Below are 17,072 nucleotides of genomic sequence, written 5' to 3' on the forward strand. Positions count from 1 at the left end.
GGCAGCCACCTCTTTGATATCAGCCACAGCAACTTCTTTCGAGATATGTCTCCAAAGGCAAAGGAAACAAAAGTGAAAATGAACTTTTGGGACTTCCTCAAGATAAAAGCTTCTGCACAACAAAGGAAACAGTTAACAAAACAAAGAGGCAAGCCACGGAATAGGAGAAGATATTTGCAAATGACAGTACATACAAAAGGTTAATATCCAGAATCTATAAAGAACTCCTCAAACTCAACACACACAAAACAGGAAATCATATTAAAAAATGGGCAGAAGATATGAACAGACACTTCTCCAATGAAGACATACAAATGGCTATCAGACATATGAAAAAATGTTCATCATCACTAACCTTCAGGGAGATTCAAATTAAAACCACATTGAGATATCAACTTACACCACTAAGAATGGCCAAGATTAGTAAGACAAGAAACAATGTGTGTCGGAGAGGATGTGGAGAAAGGGGAACGCTCTTATACTGTTGGTGGGAATGCAAGTTGGTGCAGCCACTTTGGAAAACAGTGTAGAGATTCCTCAAGAAATTAAAAATAGAGCTTCCCAGTGAGTCTGCAATAGCACTACTGGGAACATTCCTGAACTTCAAAGATAGAGAACCCCAAAGATAGAGATGTAGTGAACAGAAGGGCCATCTGTACCCCAATGTTTATAGCAACAATGGCCATAGTCGCCAAACTTTGGAAAGAACCAAGATGCCCTTAAACATACAAATGGATATGGAAGATATTCCATATAGACAATGGAGTATTATTTCTCCATCAGAAACGATGAATACCCAACATTTGTAGCAACATGGACAGGACTGGAAGAGATTATGCTGAGTGAAATAAGTCAAGCAGAGAGTCAATTATTATATGGTTTCACTTATTTGTGGAGCATAACAAATAGCATGGAATACATGGGGAGTTAGAGAGGAGAAGGGAGTTGAGGGAAATTGGAAGGAGAAATGAACCATGAGAGACTATAGTTTCTGAAAAACAACCTGAGGGTTTTGAAGGGGAAGGGGGTGGGAGGTTGGGGGAACCAGGTGATAGGCATTATAGAGGGCACGGTTTGCATGTAGCACTGGGTGTGGAACAAAAACAATGAATACTGTTATGCTGAAAAGAAAAAATAAATAAGTAAATATACCAAGGAGGGGGGAGTGGGGTATTCCTACTTTCAGATGGCTCAGTAATATTTCAGCATATATATGGACCATATCTTCTTTGTCCATTCATCTGTTGAAGAGGACCTTGACCCTTTCCACAGTTTAGCTATTATGGCCATTACTTCTATGAACACGGGGGTACATATGACCCTTCTTTTCAATACATCTGTATCTTTAGGGTAAATACCCAGTAGTGCAATTGCTGTGTCGTAGGGTAGCTCTATTTTTAACTTTTTGAGAACTCTTCTGAAATACCTGTGGCTTCTGCGAATCTATAAATCTAGGTCTCCACCTCCCTTCCTGTCTGTAGTAGTGCTCCACCTGTCAGCACACTCCTAAGTAAAGCAATCCCACCCCAGGTCATGGGAGTTCCAAATATCTCCTAAAGAACCCTATGTTGTGGGTGTCAAGCAACAGTGAAGGAGGCAGGATGGGTATGTAGCTGGTATGTGAATTGGCTGGTGCTGTCCTGTGATGACCTATAGCCCAAAGGGGCAGCAAATGCTGGATATGGGAGAGTCATCTCACACACTACCTTCCCAAATCTGATATTTTGCTTTGGGCAGAAAAAACTGCGACAAGGACCTTTGTCTACCGTCACTTCTTCCCTTCTGCCTCTAGACTGCATATGCCCCTGCCCTTGTAGATCCCCTCCACAAACTTTCCTTCTCCTGTCTCCTGCTCACACAATCACCTCCTACAGAATTTGCCCCCATTTTCGGTATGAAGGAATGGGGACTGAAGGGGTGAGCAACTCTGGGGTGCCAGTCAATGCAGGGCCTTTATATTTGTGGAACCATTGGTACAGTTAGAATGGTCTGAGCAGCTAATCACAGGAGTTCCCGAGTGCTAGGAACACATAAGCAACCCATGTCCCCCTTACACTTAAGTGACCAGGACTCTACCAGCCTTCACATTTGCTCTGGGAAGCGTCACCCTCAAATAAGCTCAGACATCATCCATCTCATGGTTGCATGTCTCCCACTTTTCAGGTCCCTTGAAGTTCATTTCAATCCCCAGAAGAAACTTCCTCATGCTTCCCATCTGTGTATGCCCAGGTGCTATGAGCACTCTATCATTACTGAGCTCAGCCCAGGAACCACAGCTCTAGGCAATTTCCCTACAGTGTCAGTAGGTGTCAAATGTAGACATCAGATCACTGACATATGCACCACACCTACACTCCCACTCCACATCCCTGCAGCTAAGATGGACCATACCCCAGGAGGGGCATCCAAGAATCTCACCTGTATTCTGACCCCAGTGTCCAATTTATCAGAAGGTCAGTATTGAGTCCTGGAAGTGGCCCCATTCTTCATACCCAAGCAGACACTACAGTCTCCAAGGTGCACCTCTTCCCACCTCTCTCCCAGAGACTTACTCTGTGCAGACACCAATGCTCCTAAAGCACCCATTGTTAATCCCACATTTCTCCCCAATTACTGCAGTCCTTCTTTGATAAGAATGGAGCCCACGCCTGGCCACCCATACCATTATGCCTCCTGCTCTGACCCCAAAGCTACTCAGCCAGACACAGGTAATCATACCCTGCCTCTGGAATCATTCTACTCTTCTTGCATGGTCTTGTTACATTTGTTCTTCCAAAGACTGCATCACAGACAAATCTGTCCTGGACCAACAGCCATATTTCTGGCCACAGTCTGAAGCCATAACATCAGGGTCCAACCTCAAATTTAGCAAAAATCTGAAAAATTGGTCTCTGCCAAAGCTTCATGCAGAAATATCTGTGAACAGACACACGGATTGTCTATTCCTTCCAATCAAAATGCTCCAAAACTTTAGTATGTATGAACAAGTTGATGAGGACAGACAGGTTATGCTCAATGTCAACTCTGCATGTTTAACCAACATATTCTTTGAGCCATGGAAACCCCAACCTCAGGAGAATGTGATAGATAGTAAGGGATAGTAGTAACTCTAAGACAGGCTGCCCTTTACAATCACCCAGGGGTTGTGTTTTGCAAATCAGTTATTTAGAAATAATAAGTTTTGTTTATTTTTATTTTTTTCTAATTTTAAATGCTTTATTTGCCTATTTTTCAAATCCATACCATACCATTAATTGGGGAGATGAACACATATTTCCCATCTCCCCTTCTATGCTATAGTGGGTGGGTGCACAAACATTAACACCTGGGCACTGCATCTAAGGCATAAATGTCCACGAAGACCTTCATTTGAATGAAGAAACTCTCCAACCCACAGGGCTGAGCCTGCCTCTCAGTGCACTGCTTGGCTTCTTGCTTTAAGGCCTCCACCTCTCCTTTGAAGATGTAACACTTCTCCTTCAGCTGTAGGATCTCAGCCAATGAACCCACAGTTTTCATGGCCTGGGACTCCTCCATGAGGAGGAGTCCAATTGTCCCTCTTCATTTCGTTCCATAAATTTTAATAAAAGTATTCAAACCACTGGACTGTTTCATCTCCTAGGGCATGGTGTAGTTTTCTTCTCAAGGGGAGAACTCCCCCCAAAATGAATATTGTACAGATAGCAGGCCAAAAGGACCTCCAGCTGAAGGAGATCAAAAGTAAGAAGAAACATAAATACTCACTTTTCTGCAAAGGTGAAAAACATACTATCATAGATTTTTGAGGCAAGTCGGCATCTTAGTCCCATGCTGTCCTGGGATGGAGGGCTCATAATTTGGAGGTTCCCAGATCTCCATGGCTGCATTGGACAAATCAGTTCAATGATGAGCAGGTTTGGAGGTCGCATAATCTCATGCCAGCTGGAAAGCCGAGTGTTAGAGTGTTCTGCACTTTGGGGAGAAGGAATGATCTGTTTTCAAGGAAACATGCTGAATTTGCTGTCTAGTTGCTTTCTTGGCTTAGTGCAGAGCTTTATTATTAGTCTACAGGTCCTTGGGAACACAGTGAAATTGCTGTCTGGTGCCTGATAGGCCTATTAGACAGCTCAATTATTGGTCTCCAGTTCCAAGGGCATATGGTGAACCCACATACATCATGCCCGCTTGGCCTAGCACACAGCTGATTTTTTGGTCTACTGGGCCAAGTGCCCATGGCAAGTCTATCAACATTCCTAATTGCTTGAGCACAGAGCTGAGTTGTTGGTTTTGAGATCCAAGATCCCATGGTGCACCTGCTTACCAGGTGCCTATGTGGAATATCAGACAGCTGAGTTTGTCTCCAGGTCCAAGGGCGCATGGAGATCCTGCTGCCCGGGTGTCCTCTTGGCCTATCAGAGAGCTCATTTTTTGGCCTCCTGGCCAAAGGGCACATGGTGAGCCCACTATTTGTCTGATTGTCCTGGGGCAGAACTGTGTGTTTCTTATTGCCTTTAAAGAACACATGGTGAGCCTGCTATCCAGGTGCCCTCATGGCCTATCAAAGTGCTGTGTGTTAGTTTCAGTTCCAAGGGTACGGTGATCCCACTCTCAAGGTATGTGCTGGTTGAGTGTTCTTTTACTGGTCACCATGTCCAAAGTCTCATGGAAAGCCTGCTATCCAAGTGGTTGCTTGACCTAATAGAGAGCTGTGTTGTTGGTCTTGAGGCCCAAGGGCACATTGTAAGCCAGCTCTCCAGGGGCCTGTTTGGCCTAGTAGAGACCTCACTGTTTGGTTTCCAGGTCCGTGGGTACATGTTGAGCCAACTGTGAAGTTTCCTGCTTGGCTTGTCACAGAGCTGTATTGTTGATCTACAGACCCAAGGTTGACATCCTTTTTCCACTAACAAGGAGACAGCTTAACCTAGCAGACAGCTCAGTTTCTGGTCTCCAGGTCCAAGGGCACCCGGTGAGTCTGCTGTCAATGTTTGTCCTTGGCCAAGCTACAAAGAGAGTTGTTTGTCTTGAGGTATAAGGGCCTATGTTGAGCCTCCTGTCTGGGTGTCTGCTTGGCCTAGTACAGACCGGGTATTGTGGCTTCCATGCCCATGGGCCCATGATGAGACAGCTGTGAAGCTATATCCTTGGCTTGTCACAGAGGGACATCGTTGGTCTCTAGGTCCAAGGGCACCCAGTAAACTGACTGTCAGCATGCCAGTGTAGCCCATTACACAAATCAGTTGTCATTCACCAGGTCCAAGGACACATGGAAAGCCTGTTGCTAAGTTGGCCACTTGGCCAAGCAAAGAGCTGAGTTGCAGATCTCCAGGTCCAGGTGCACACAGTGAGCCTCCTGTCTAGGTGTCTGCTTGTCCTGTCCCAGGTCTCCTTTCTTGGCCTCAATGTCCAATAGCACAGGTTTAGCCCACTATCCAGGTTCCTGCTTAACCCACCAGACTGCTCAGTTATTGGTCTCCAGGTCCAAGAGCACTTGGTGAGTCCTTTGTCAAGGTGCCCCCTTGGCCAGGCAGAGAGCTGAGTTGTTGGTCTCAAGGACTTGGGCACATGGTAAGCCACATGTCTAGATGGTGGCTTGGCTTAGCCCAGAGCTTTCTTATTGGTCTCCAGGTCCAAAGGCACATGGTGAACCATCTGTCCAGGTGCCTGCTTGGCCTGTTAGGGACCTGATTTTGTGGTTTCCAGTTCCATGGGCCTGTCTTGAGACAGTTGTGACTAAGTTGTGGCTTATCTCAGAGCTACATTGTTGGTCTCCATGTCCAAGGGCACATGGTTAGCCCACTGTCAACATGCCTTCTTAACCCATGAGACAGCTCAGTTGTTGGTCTCCAGGTCCAAGGGCACATGGTAATCCCACTGTCATAGTGCCTGCTTGGCTAATCAAAGATCTGAGTTGTTGGTTTCCAGGTCTAAGGGCACATGGTGAGGCTCAAGTCCAGTTATCTGCTTGACCTAGCCCAGGGCTCCTTTTTTGGGCTTAATATCCAAGGGACCATGGTGATCCCACTGCAAAGGTGCCTGCTTAGCTTACGAGACAGCTCACTTGTCAGTCTCCAGGTCCAAGAGCACATGGTGGACCTGCTGTCCAGGTGCCTGCTTCATGTAATTGAAAACAGATTTGTTAGTCTCCATGTCCATGGGAACATGGTGAGATGACTCTTCAAGGTGCCTGCTTGACCTAACAGACATCTGAATTGTTGGTCTCCTAGTCCATAGGCACATGGTGAGTCTGGTGTCCAGGTGCCTTCGTGGCCTAGTGAAGAGCAGAGTATTTGTCCACTGGGGAAAAAGACCATGGTAATGCTTCTGTTGAGTTGAATAATTTTACCAATACCAGCTGGGATGCAGAGCCCATGGTTTCTTGGCACTTGGCAAACCTGTTCTCAGGGATTCTTTGCCTTGTGATGCACTGGGCTGGACAGGTTGAGGTATGGAGGCTCCCTGTCCACCCAGTGTCTATGTGACTCATCTGCCCAGTGTCAAATGGAATCAGAAGACTCTCAGTCTTTGGGTTCCTGAGAGGTGCTGTGTCCTGAGATATGAAAGTCTCTTTGTTGGGCTGTGTTTGAGGATTGGTGGTCTGTGTCCTCTGGGTTAGCCAGGTTTCTGGAAATTATTTTGTGCACTGCTGAGTTGTTTCAGACAGTCCATGGACTGAGTGTCAGTGCTCCAAGGACTAACATTGCATATAGAGGCATGGTGATTCTTTTTCCCAGTACCTACTTGTGTAAAACCACCCCTCTGCCTGATGTCTCTGGATATTCCACATATTGTGCACATATGGTTTGGCTGGATGTTCAGAGCACACATGTGCCCTGTGCTGAGCCAGGTTGGAGGGCTTCAGAGTAGTAGTGTGCCAAATGTTCCCTCAGGACGTGGACTCAGCTTTTCTCTACTGAAGTTACATATGGCCCCAGGGGTGTGGCACCCAGCTGTCAGATAATCCATGGTATCCTGATAGACAGTGTCCCACTCCCACATGCCAAATGAGAATGTCTCCCTGAGGACCTGAGCCAGCCTCATAGTGTGGAATGTGTCTAGGTTTTGCCATGTATGGGTATGAGGAGTCTCTGGACCACAGGGGGGCAAAAACGTAGGTGCTAACATGATGGTGCTGTAGAGTATTGGAGAGGGCCACAGCCAGAAGTTTAGGGAGGGGGCTTGTCATGGTCAGGGGGCAGGGAACAGAGCAGATAAGTCGAGGAAGAGAAGGAAGAGTTGTGACTGAACTGCCATCACTATCTTCACTGGAACCTGAGCTGTTGCTAAGTTTTTATAACAGCCCTGGGACACTAGAATGCCTTCATGTGATGTCACCACCATGGAACGTCACCACTATGCCCTGGCCAATCACCAGGGATTTCTCAGATTGGCATCATTCTGATGACCAACAACAAGACATGACAACTGGCCAATTACTGATGGATTTCTCAGTGACACGCCTGACTGATATCATCACCTGGAAACCATGTTTTAAAGGAAAAGAGCAAACTGTGCTTCAAGTGGAAAATTTTATATTTGGGTTGTGTTTACAGCAATGGTCATAAATACTGCAAAGTACATGTTCCACACAGAGGCACCATTAATTAAAACAGTGACTTGTATATTAATGAATACATGGGCCATTAGACCCCATGAAAGGTCACATGTGTACGTAAGTCAGACAACATGGCCATAGAGAAATTGTTACTCTCAGCTCATCCAACAAAGCTTAAATATAAGTGGAGAATATGGTAGACATTATGTTTAGGGCATCTTACCACAGTAAACCTAAGCCTGGAATGGATGAATATGTGTCACCAGTAAGGATCTGCTTGTCAATATTATAGTGGCATTCAGCTCTCATAGAACGGGAACAACAAAATCCGTCTTGTCACCAGGTTCACAGTTTTCATATCCAGCATCCAATGAGAGAATTCTGTGGGGAAGAATTAAATTTTTCTCCGCCCTCAAATACAATTACTTACTTAATAAATCATTCTGAACACTCAAGAAATAAGTCAAAGGTGTGATCATATAAATGTTGCAAGGCTACAAGTAGAAAAGTGACCACTATTTCGAAGGCAGGAGGATGGAGACTTGAATTTGGTGTGGTATAGCTAAGGATACAATGGAAGGGAAGGAGTCTTATTCAGAAAGGTGCCACAAAGTATTATAAACAGCTGGGTGTAAAAGCAGAGCATTTTAAAGTCTGGATAAAGAAGATGTGGTTCATAGATAGGATGGAATATTACTCATCCTCCCCCAAAACTGAAATATTGTCTTTTGTAAGGATGAGGATGTCTTTTGTAAGAATGAGGAGGGTATAATGCTAAGGGAATAAGTCAGTCGCAGAAAGCCAAATGCCACATGATTTCGATCATAAGCGTACTATGAGAAACAAGACCAATGAACAAAGGGGAAGTGGAGAAAAAATAAAACAAGATGCATATAGGGAGGGAGGCAAACCATAAGAGACTCAACAACTAGGGAACAAATTGAGGGTTGCTGGAGAGGAGCTAGCTGTGCCATGGGGAAACTGGGTGATGGGCATTACAGAGGGCATTTGATGGAATGAGCTCTAGGTATTATATGGAACTGATGCATCCCTAAATTGTACCCCTGAAACTTGAAAAAAATAATATTTTCAGGAGAATTCCATAGCTTTTCCCCACCAGCACATAGGAAGTTCCCATAAATTACTTGTTGAAAGAGCGAGCTGCCAGTTGGAGCTCTCTCATCCTTCTGCCCATCCAGACTCTAGAGCTCAGGGGAGAGATTAAAAGAGCAGAGAGATACCCTCGGAAAATGGGAGGAAATGGGCTTCCCTGTGTGAGCCATGAAGAGAAGAAGAGCATGTGGCCTGGGACTGACCAGCAACCAAAGGGGCGCACAGGAAAAGCTGCCAACAGAAGCTGAAACGGAAATCTGCAAAGAAGTGAACTAGAGGTAAATCACCACAGAAGTGAAGAGTGGGTCTCCCCAGGAGACCAGTTACCTTTCACCCCTAGACTGGTCGAGTGAGGAAATTCCAGCTGGATTGGCCTTGGGTTTCTGTCACTCTCAGACAAACCCATTCCTGTCATATTTGTATACTTTATGAGTCATTATTATTTTCTGTAGCATAGTTGACACACAATAATTTGTTAATGTCAGGTGAACATTATAATGATTGGACAAGTTTTTACCTTATATTATAATGATGAAAAGTGTAGCTACCATCAGTAAACAGAGACACTATTCCAATACAATTGTCATATACCCTATGCTGTACCTTTCATCCCCGAGACTTACTCAATCCACAATGGGAAGACTGTGTCTCCTACACCCCTTCACCTATTTCTTCCAAGCCCCCCTCAACTCCCTTCTGAGAACCATCTCTTTCTTATCTAACATTCTGATTGTGCTTTGTATTTGTTTATTCATTTGTTTTGCTTTTCAGAATCTAGACAGAAGTGAAATCCTATAATGTTTGTCCTTCCTGTCTTACCTATTTCACTTTAGCGTATGCCCTCTGGGTCCATCAATGATCCAAAGACATAAATCCCATCCTATTCTAAGGCTGAGTAATTTTACATTTCCTCTAGGTTGCTTACCTTATTGGCATATAGTTGTTGGTCATAATATCTGATGGTTGTTCTTATTTCCTTGATGTTAGTCATGATCTCTCCCCTTTTGTTCATAAATTTTATTAATTTGGGAACACTCTCTCTCCTTTTGGAATAGTTTGGCCAGTGATTTATCAATCTTCTTAAGTCTTTTAAAGAACCAGATGCCAGTTTCATTATGTGTTCTGTATCTCTAGTTCCTAACTCATTGATCTCTGCTTTAATCTTTATTATTTCCCTGTCTTTGTGTGGCAGCAAAGGCATGCTGCTTAGCCCATGAGAAAGGTAGGCCAGGAATCCCAGAGGGAAGGGGCACCGGAGCATACTGGTCTCACCCACAAACACCCCCATGGCTCACTAGAGAGACTCAGGCCAATGCTCAGGTATTTCTTCACACCTACAGGTGGAAAGATAAAGGTATCAGGGGAACTAATACCAGCTCCCTGCCTTGGAACAACACTGAGGTCCTTTGGGGAAACCCTGGGAATACACAGAGAGCCTGTGTTGTGGCGTCCTCCTCCTTCCCTCACTGGGGACTATCGTCCACCCAGCATAACCACAGACCCTCCCATCCACTCTACCCTCAGAGTCAATGAAACAGCAGGCTCTCTTCCAGATGAAGAGCAAAGGTGCCAAAACACAACGTCATGGGTCTTGCCATTCCTCCAGAATCTCTGTGAGAACAGATGGGGAAAGTCCCCAGCATCTGAGGAAGATATGCACCGTTTGGACTCTTGAATATTTTAATTTTGTCATTTTCCAGTGGCTTCTACCTTGCGTTTCCCCTTGCAGTACTACTGAAAATGTCAAAATAATTGTTCCTCCCAGAATACAAGTCAGCCATCAGATCTACCCAGAAATGAGGCCCTAAGTACCATCTAGATGGGATGTCCTCAAATCTTCTTAGTGGGATGCAATCCAAAGGCTCAACTAGCTTGGATGACCCAGGAACTAGGAAACTGCCACCTTCCAGGGGAAGAAGGGACCTGAAGCAGGGATGGTAGGGAAATACACTTGGATCATTGGTGTTTTCCTGTTAGAATGACGGCAGAAAAGAGATGGAGAATTCTCAATTAAGATTCATAACAAAGGAAGCTTTGCTAAGAGAGCCACACTGAAACTAGAGTGTGAAGGACAATCAGGAAGGAAATCATAGGCCCATTTCCTGTTTCAAGTATCTGAGCACCATGAACTTTTGACTTCTGGCACAAGGACCTGCTCATTGGGAATCCACCACAACCTGGTACACATCCTTCTACTCTGGACTGAGAGACAAAGTAACGTCTGTTAGCTGCCAGCACTCATCATCATTCTTTCAAAACAAGTGCCTGTGCTTTTCCCTCGTGAACCTGTACTCCCTGCTCAAAATCAGTAGTACACCTGATTTCTTTCCATGCTGTGTCTCCCAGATGATGGTCATAAATCCCCAAACAGAAGTGTCCTTTTTTGCTTCTTTCTTTCCCAGCACCCAATTCTTGACTGACACGATGATGTACCAATGCAAAGGGCCATGTGAGGCTATTTGTACATCGTCGGGTCATGGCAAACATCAGAGAAAACATTAAAATTCTGAAGTTAATCTCACCTTAAATTCAGATTCCTGAAATTGATGTGTTCCCAGTTTGGTCTTTTCAGAAAATTTCTTTCCAAAGAACCAGCCCTGGGTGTCGGAATTGAAATGTCTATTTTGACAGAATGTCAGAAATCCATGCAATTCCCTCCATCGTAGTCTATAAGGTATTCTAAATAGCTATACTGTTTTTTTTCCACACCCCCACCACCAAGAAAAACCTCGCCAAGTTGTAAACTCTAATTAACTGTTATCTGAAATTTGCCAAAGTGACAGAGATTACTTGATATTGTTCAAAACGTAATTCCTTAAAAGTATATATGCTCATAAGATCATTGAGAAATTTTTCCGAAACTGTCCAGAAAAATGATCGATTTAGATATCAATTGGATAAAATTGTATAAATGTGTTACCTGAAGTGGCTTGACAATTGTATTGTCATGTATAAATATGTGCTGTTACTCGGGGTTTTGTTTTCCTCCCATAGTATTATGTTGCATAAATCATAAAATATTTTTATTTACGTTTCATTTTATTAATGTGTTTATTTATCATGTAAGAATTGTACTCACTCCTTTGCCAGAGACCTAGAGCTCACAAGTAGGCAGAGCAGCAGGCTGAGGCAGCAAGAGAAGCAGACTCTCCTCCCCTGAGCAGGGAGCTCGACTTAGGCTGGATCCCAGGGCCTGGACCTGAAACAAAAGCAACTACTTAAGTGACTGAGAAACCTAGGTACCCCAGGTAGAAACTATTTTAAAGAGATCACGTTATATTTGCTGCCTGAAAATGCCTATATCCCCTGAGATTTTGTGAAGGAGTTCAGAATTGTCACTTTCCAAGAGACCACACAGCAGTGGCCACTCCTGCAGGGACTTAACAATGGTTGTGGCCCCCAGCATGCCAAGCTCCAGGGAGTACAAGAATAAGGGGTGAAGCCAGCAGAGAGATTTTGGGTCCAAACACTCCAGAGTGCACAGACTGACCTTGGCATCCAAGAAGGGCCTGCCCAGATGTCACCTGCCTCATCCTCTGTGTCCATGTAAGGACACCTCGCATGCATGCCATGAATGCAGGCCCCGGAAGCGCCATCCAGTGGTCAAGACAACCCACTGTCCACAATGGGCGACCCTCCCTGCAGACCGGAAATTGAAGATGGGTGGGAGGCAAGATGGAGGTCAGTGCACTAAGGGCCTTTAAAATCAGACACTCACGGGAATCCAGTGTTTTCAAAGAGTATCTCTCTGTCTTCTGCAGAAAGGGCACCTTGGGATCCAAATTAATGCAACTCACTGGAAAATGACAGACATATGTTTGCATCCTTATCTCGAGGCTCAGGCAGTCCGCCTCACAGACAATATTAGTAACTGTCACCCGTGGCTCCAAGGGGCTCCTGGAAGGAAAACAAGCTTTTCCTGGGGAGGAGAGCCACGTGGGAAGTACTTTTTTTTTTTTTTTTTTTTTACATATTTTACTTATTTGACACAGCAGGCATGACTTGGATGAGGAGCAGAGGGAGAAACACCCCCCCCCCCCGAGCAGGGAGCCTGATGCTAGGTTTGATACCTGGACTCCAAGAGCAGTACCTGAGCCAATGGCCAATACTTAACCCCCTGAGCCACCCAAGAACTACTAGAGAGACTTTGTGAAACAATGTCATATAAATAGGAGTTTTACAGAGTAGCAGATGTAAAATGAACATTTAAGTCTCCTGTGTGCCCTCGGGAGTATCTTTTTTTAATTAAAAAAATTAGTTATTTAACATACAGTGCATCTTTGCTTTCTGCAGTAGAATTCAGGGACTCATCACTTATATCCACCACTCAGAGCTGATCACAAGAAGTGCCTTTTTCAATGCCCATTAACCATTGACCCCTCCCCAACCCACTTCCCTCCATGATCCCACAGTGTGCAGGAATGCCTTCACTCTGAGAGTTCTATCATGACCCATCGCCATGGTGACCTGATGACATGCACCCATCCTTCCTTTTCAACTGCCACTCTGTTAGCTGAGCCCCTTGCAGTTTAGTGAACAGGTGTAAAGGTCCACACGATGGGAAATCTCAACTTCTGTTTTACAGGTATGTGCCTATCGATTTTCTGAATTCTATTCTCTCAGATTGGCTGTCTCACTTTTACAGAGACTGGGTTCTTCTCTTCGGGTTTTCCTTTCCACTCTCTGATTTCTCCTCCTGGTTCGATGCCTGTATTTGTTAGTTTTTCTGTGTTATTTCAGTGTGATTTCTTGGTGAAGCTGTCTTCCTTAAATAACTTCTATGTTCAAAAAACTGTACTATTTCTGAATGCCAATTTCAGACACAGTCATACAATGAACACACACAGGTCACACGCCACTCTGTTGTCCCTGGATCAAGAGAACCTTGGTGTGACCCAGGCCACACATTTGAGGGAGAGGAATTGCCAGTCACTTCTTCTCAATGGAGATGACAAAACCAGAGAGGAACAGGCAGCAGTCAAAATGCAGCTGTTTTTAGAAGGAGAGACACTGGAAGATATCGGGGTGTTTTCATGGGTTGATGTGGAGGGTTTCGTGGGCCATCTGCATGATGCTTGGGAGTGGATGGAAATGGACTGTGAAAGCGGGTAGGTGGAAAGAACACTTGGCAGCTGAACAGCGGACTGTCTGTTGGTCTCAAAGATACTGCTGGGCTGGGTTCTCAAGGTCCAGTCTATGGAGGGAGACAGGAGACTGTAGGTTTAGTAGGCAGTCTCCTAAACCTACAGTCTCCAGAGGAGATCAAGAGACCTGCGAGTAGACACAGGATGTTGGGGAGGAATGAGAGAGTAGGGAGGAAATCACTCCAGCCAGGGTACCCTTACTTCCATCCAGGCTCCTCAGAAAAGTCCTCACATCAAGAGTAGTCCATTCAGCATCATACATCTCCTTCGTTAAACCAACCATTCCTAGCCCAGATGGCCACCTCCATGTTAACTCTTACCATGAACTGCTCCTCAGGATTGGCCAGCTGAAGGCAAATGAATTCTTGGCAGGGTCATAGTGTGATAGTTGGGAGTGGAATGATCTGGAGTTTGAATCAGCTTGGGAGCCAAGCAGAACACCAGTAGCAGTGGGGATCCATTGACCTTCAGGAAGGCCGTGGGTGACAGTGCTGACCTTGCAAACAGGTGGGGGAACATGGCCAATGCTACACATTCCTGGTTCTTCACTAGGGCTCCATTTGGAAGAAACTGTTTCATTTTTTTACGTCAGGGCCCCAAACACAGAGGTGACTGAGGACTGAGTCTCGTCTCATGGCACTCGGTCTCCCCTAAAGAAACACTGGCAAAGGGGAATTTGAGATTATGAGGGTAGCTCTTGGTTCAGAAGTTCAGAGTGTTTTGTCAGGGGTACTGGCTGGTTGTCAGGGGCTTAGGGATCTCCCTCCACAGGGAAACAACAGCATTCCTGTCCCAGATCCATCCCTCAACAGTCCCTTTACCATACTACATGTCAGTGCCTTCCACTGTGAAATGGGGCTTCCAGCCTGTTTCCACTCCCATTGGTGCTGTTGTGGGGAGGACAGAAGAAAGGGACAAGGATTCTCTGTTGGCTGTAAAGCATAGTTCTCATGTGAAGGATAAAGAGGGGGCTTCCATCCTCCCGTGCAGTGGAGCCATACCAAGTCCCATGTCTGGATTCACCCACAGCCAGCCATCTAGATGATTCCCTAGGCAGTATGTTCCTCAACACCTACAGAGCAACTGGGAAGCATCTCGCTCTTTCCTATGTCCCAGGAGTTCCTTGTGGTAAATTACTTGGGACACCCTGATGGCACACTAACGTCTAGGCCAGAGGACAGGGAAACCGGGCACAGAGGGCTCTCAGGGATGCTCTTGGGTAGGTGTGGCTGCTAAATGGGATGTAAACCCAGGCCTACAGGCATGCTGACTGCGCTCGGCTGCATTTTTGTAATGTCTATGCTAAATACAAGCAATTGCCCACAGAACCTGTGGTGTGGGAGGGGGTGGAATTCAGAGCACAGCACATGGTGACATCTTCCTAAGTCCCACCTGGAGGGAGCAATCCCTGCTGGGCAGCTGGTGAGTAGGGGGAGAAGATGGTTGGGCTAGAAGTAAAGAAAGTCAAATCCCGGGTGCCTGTGTGGCTCAGTGGGTTAAAGCCTCTGCCTTCAGCTCGGGTCATAATCTCAGGTTCCTGGGATTGAGGCCCACATCGGGCTCTCTGCTCAGCAGGAGGCCTGCTTCCTCCTCTCTCTGCCTGCCCCTCTGCCTAGTTGTGATCTCTATCTGTCAAATAAATAAATAAAAATCTTAAAAAAAAAAAAAAAAGAATGTCGAATCCCCCTATGGTATTCTGACAACAAGATGCCAACACTGTGCTCTATTTCTATGTGTCACCCAGCAATCTCTGTGGAGCATCCCCATGAGAATGTGGAGGCACCCACAACCATGCCAGCCTCTTTACAGCCACCCAAGAGGAACGTCCGGTTCTTCCTCCAGGATCAGGTCTACCCCATCAGGGACACCCAGAAAGGTACCTTGGATATTGACTCATTACATTGATTGGAGACACACTTTTCTACTCAGTAACACAGACATAACCAAAGCTTTCAAAACGCTGAGACACAATTTCTTATGATTTCACTGGTAGCAGTTTCCCTCTATGCTGTCTCTCACCATTAAATCCAGAAGTCAAGATGGAATTCTGATTCAAACTGGATCCAAGAGACACAGGAAAAAAGTGTCTACTAGCTGAAGGGATGGATCTTAGAGGTCTTTTTGGAAAACAGGTCCATATAGCTCTCTCCAGGAAACATGGTTCTTAGATGTGTAGGAAGGAAGAGACTATGTTTTCCACCAGTAACACTGAACATAACAATGGAATAGAATACGAAGGTTTCACGATCCCCCCCATCCACTTCCGTCCATTAGACACATCTTACATGAGTGTGCTAGGTACTTTCAAAAGAACAAAACGACCTCACATTTGGGGAACTAAAGTACCCAGTACATTCCATGTGTTTACCATTCTACAAATTGGGCAAATGCATTCTGTGATGTCTTCTCATTCTGGAAACAGAAATCTGTGCACGAATGTCTAAGACAGCTGGGTTCCCAATAGCCATAGACAGGCACAGCCCCCAAATCTGTCATGGGAGGAAAAGACACATTAAATGGCATACATATGCATCATGGAGTACTATTCAGGCATAAGAAGAAACAAAAGTTTCCAATATTTTAGGAAATAAATGGGCCTTGGATACCTAACATACATTTTGAGAGTATGCACACAAGGAAAGAGGTACGTTACATGATCCCAGGCTTTGAGGACACTAGGGTAGGGACATTTGTAGACCCAGAAAATGGAAAGTACAGTACAGGGAGGAAAGGGGGAGGGCCGGTCATGTTGTCATGGGTACAGAGGTTCCATGAGATAGGATGGCAAAGTTTTCCACGTAGATGGCAGTTCTGTCTACAAAGCATCAGGCATGTGAGCAGTGTCACTGAACATACGAACATACATGTACTAACAAATACAACCGTCAATATTACTTAGATTCCATCACAAAAAAAAAAAAAAAAAAAAAAAAAAAAAAACCACTACTCCAAGGCAATAGAGAACTGATAGTGTCATAGCAGAGATGCAGGGAAGACAGCTGAACTGGCTCCATGACCAGGTGAAGAAGTGGCAAGCTGGCTTAGCTTACAGTGGGCAGGAGGGTTCAGGGGATTACACCCTGAAACCCAGTGTGCCTTGAGTGTTTCCCAGATTGACCCTGATGTTCAGGTCAAAACCCACTGATCACCACCCCCACCCCCATTTGAAAGCCAAGGACCCGTTTCTCTTTTCCATCCTTCTCCCCTCCTCTGTGTTTCTATGTACACCACGGACATTGGCCCAGCAGCAAGTCAGGCCTTGCTTGGTCACTCTCACATCCATT

General features: G+C 45.3%; 1 long non-coding RNA gene across 4 annotated transcripts in view; it reads right to left on the reverse strand.

Moving 5' to 3' along the window:
* Nucleotides 1-17,072, reverse strand: part of LOC132028110 (uncharacterized) — an 82,490-nt gene that overhangs the window by 30,886 nt on the left and 34,532 nt on the right. For 3 of the 4 annotated variants that reach the window (XR_009407350.1, XR_009407347.1, XR_009407348.1), the window contains exons 4-5: nucleotides 11,724-11,843; nucleotides 7,755-7,912 (exon numbers count right to left, since the gene is read on the reverse strand). This is a non-coding gene — a long non-coding RNA (uncharacterized LOC132028110). The remainder of the gene's footprint in view (nucleotides 1-7,754; nucleotides 7,913-11,723; nucleotides 11,844-17,072) is intronic. The other variant, XR_009407349.1, reaches the window with a different exon arrangement.

The sequence above is a fragment of the Mustela nigripes genome, chromosome 12 (assembly GCF_022355385.1).
Source record: "Mustela nigripes isolate SB6536 chromosome 12, MUSNIG.SB6536, whole genome shotgun sequence".
Taxonomy (NCBI): Eukaryota; Metazoa; Chordata; class Mammalia; order Carnivora; family Mustelidae; genus Mustela; species Mustela nigripes.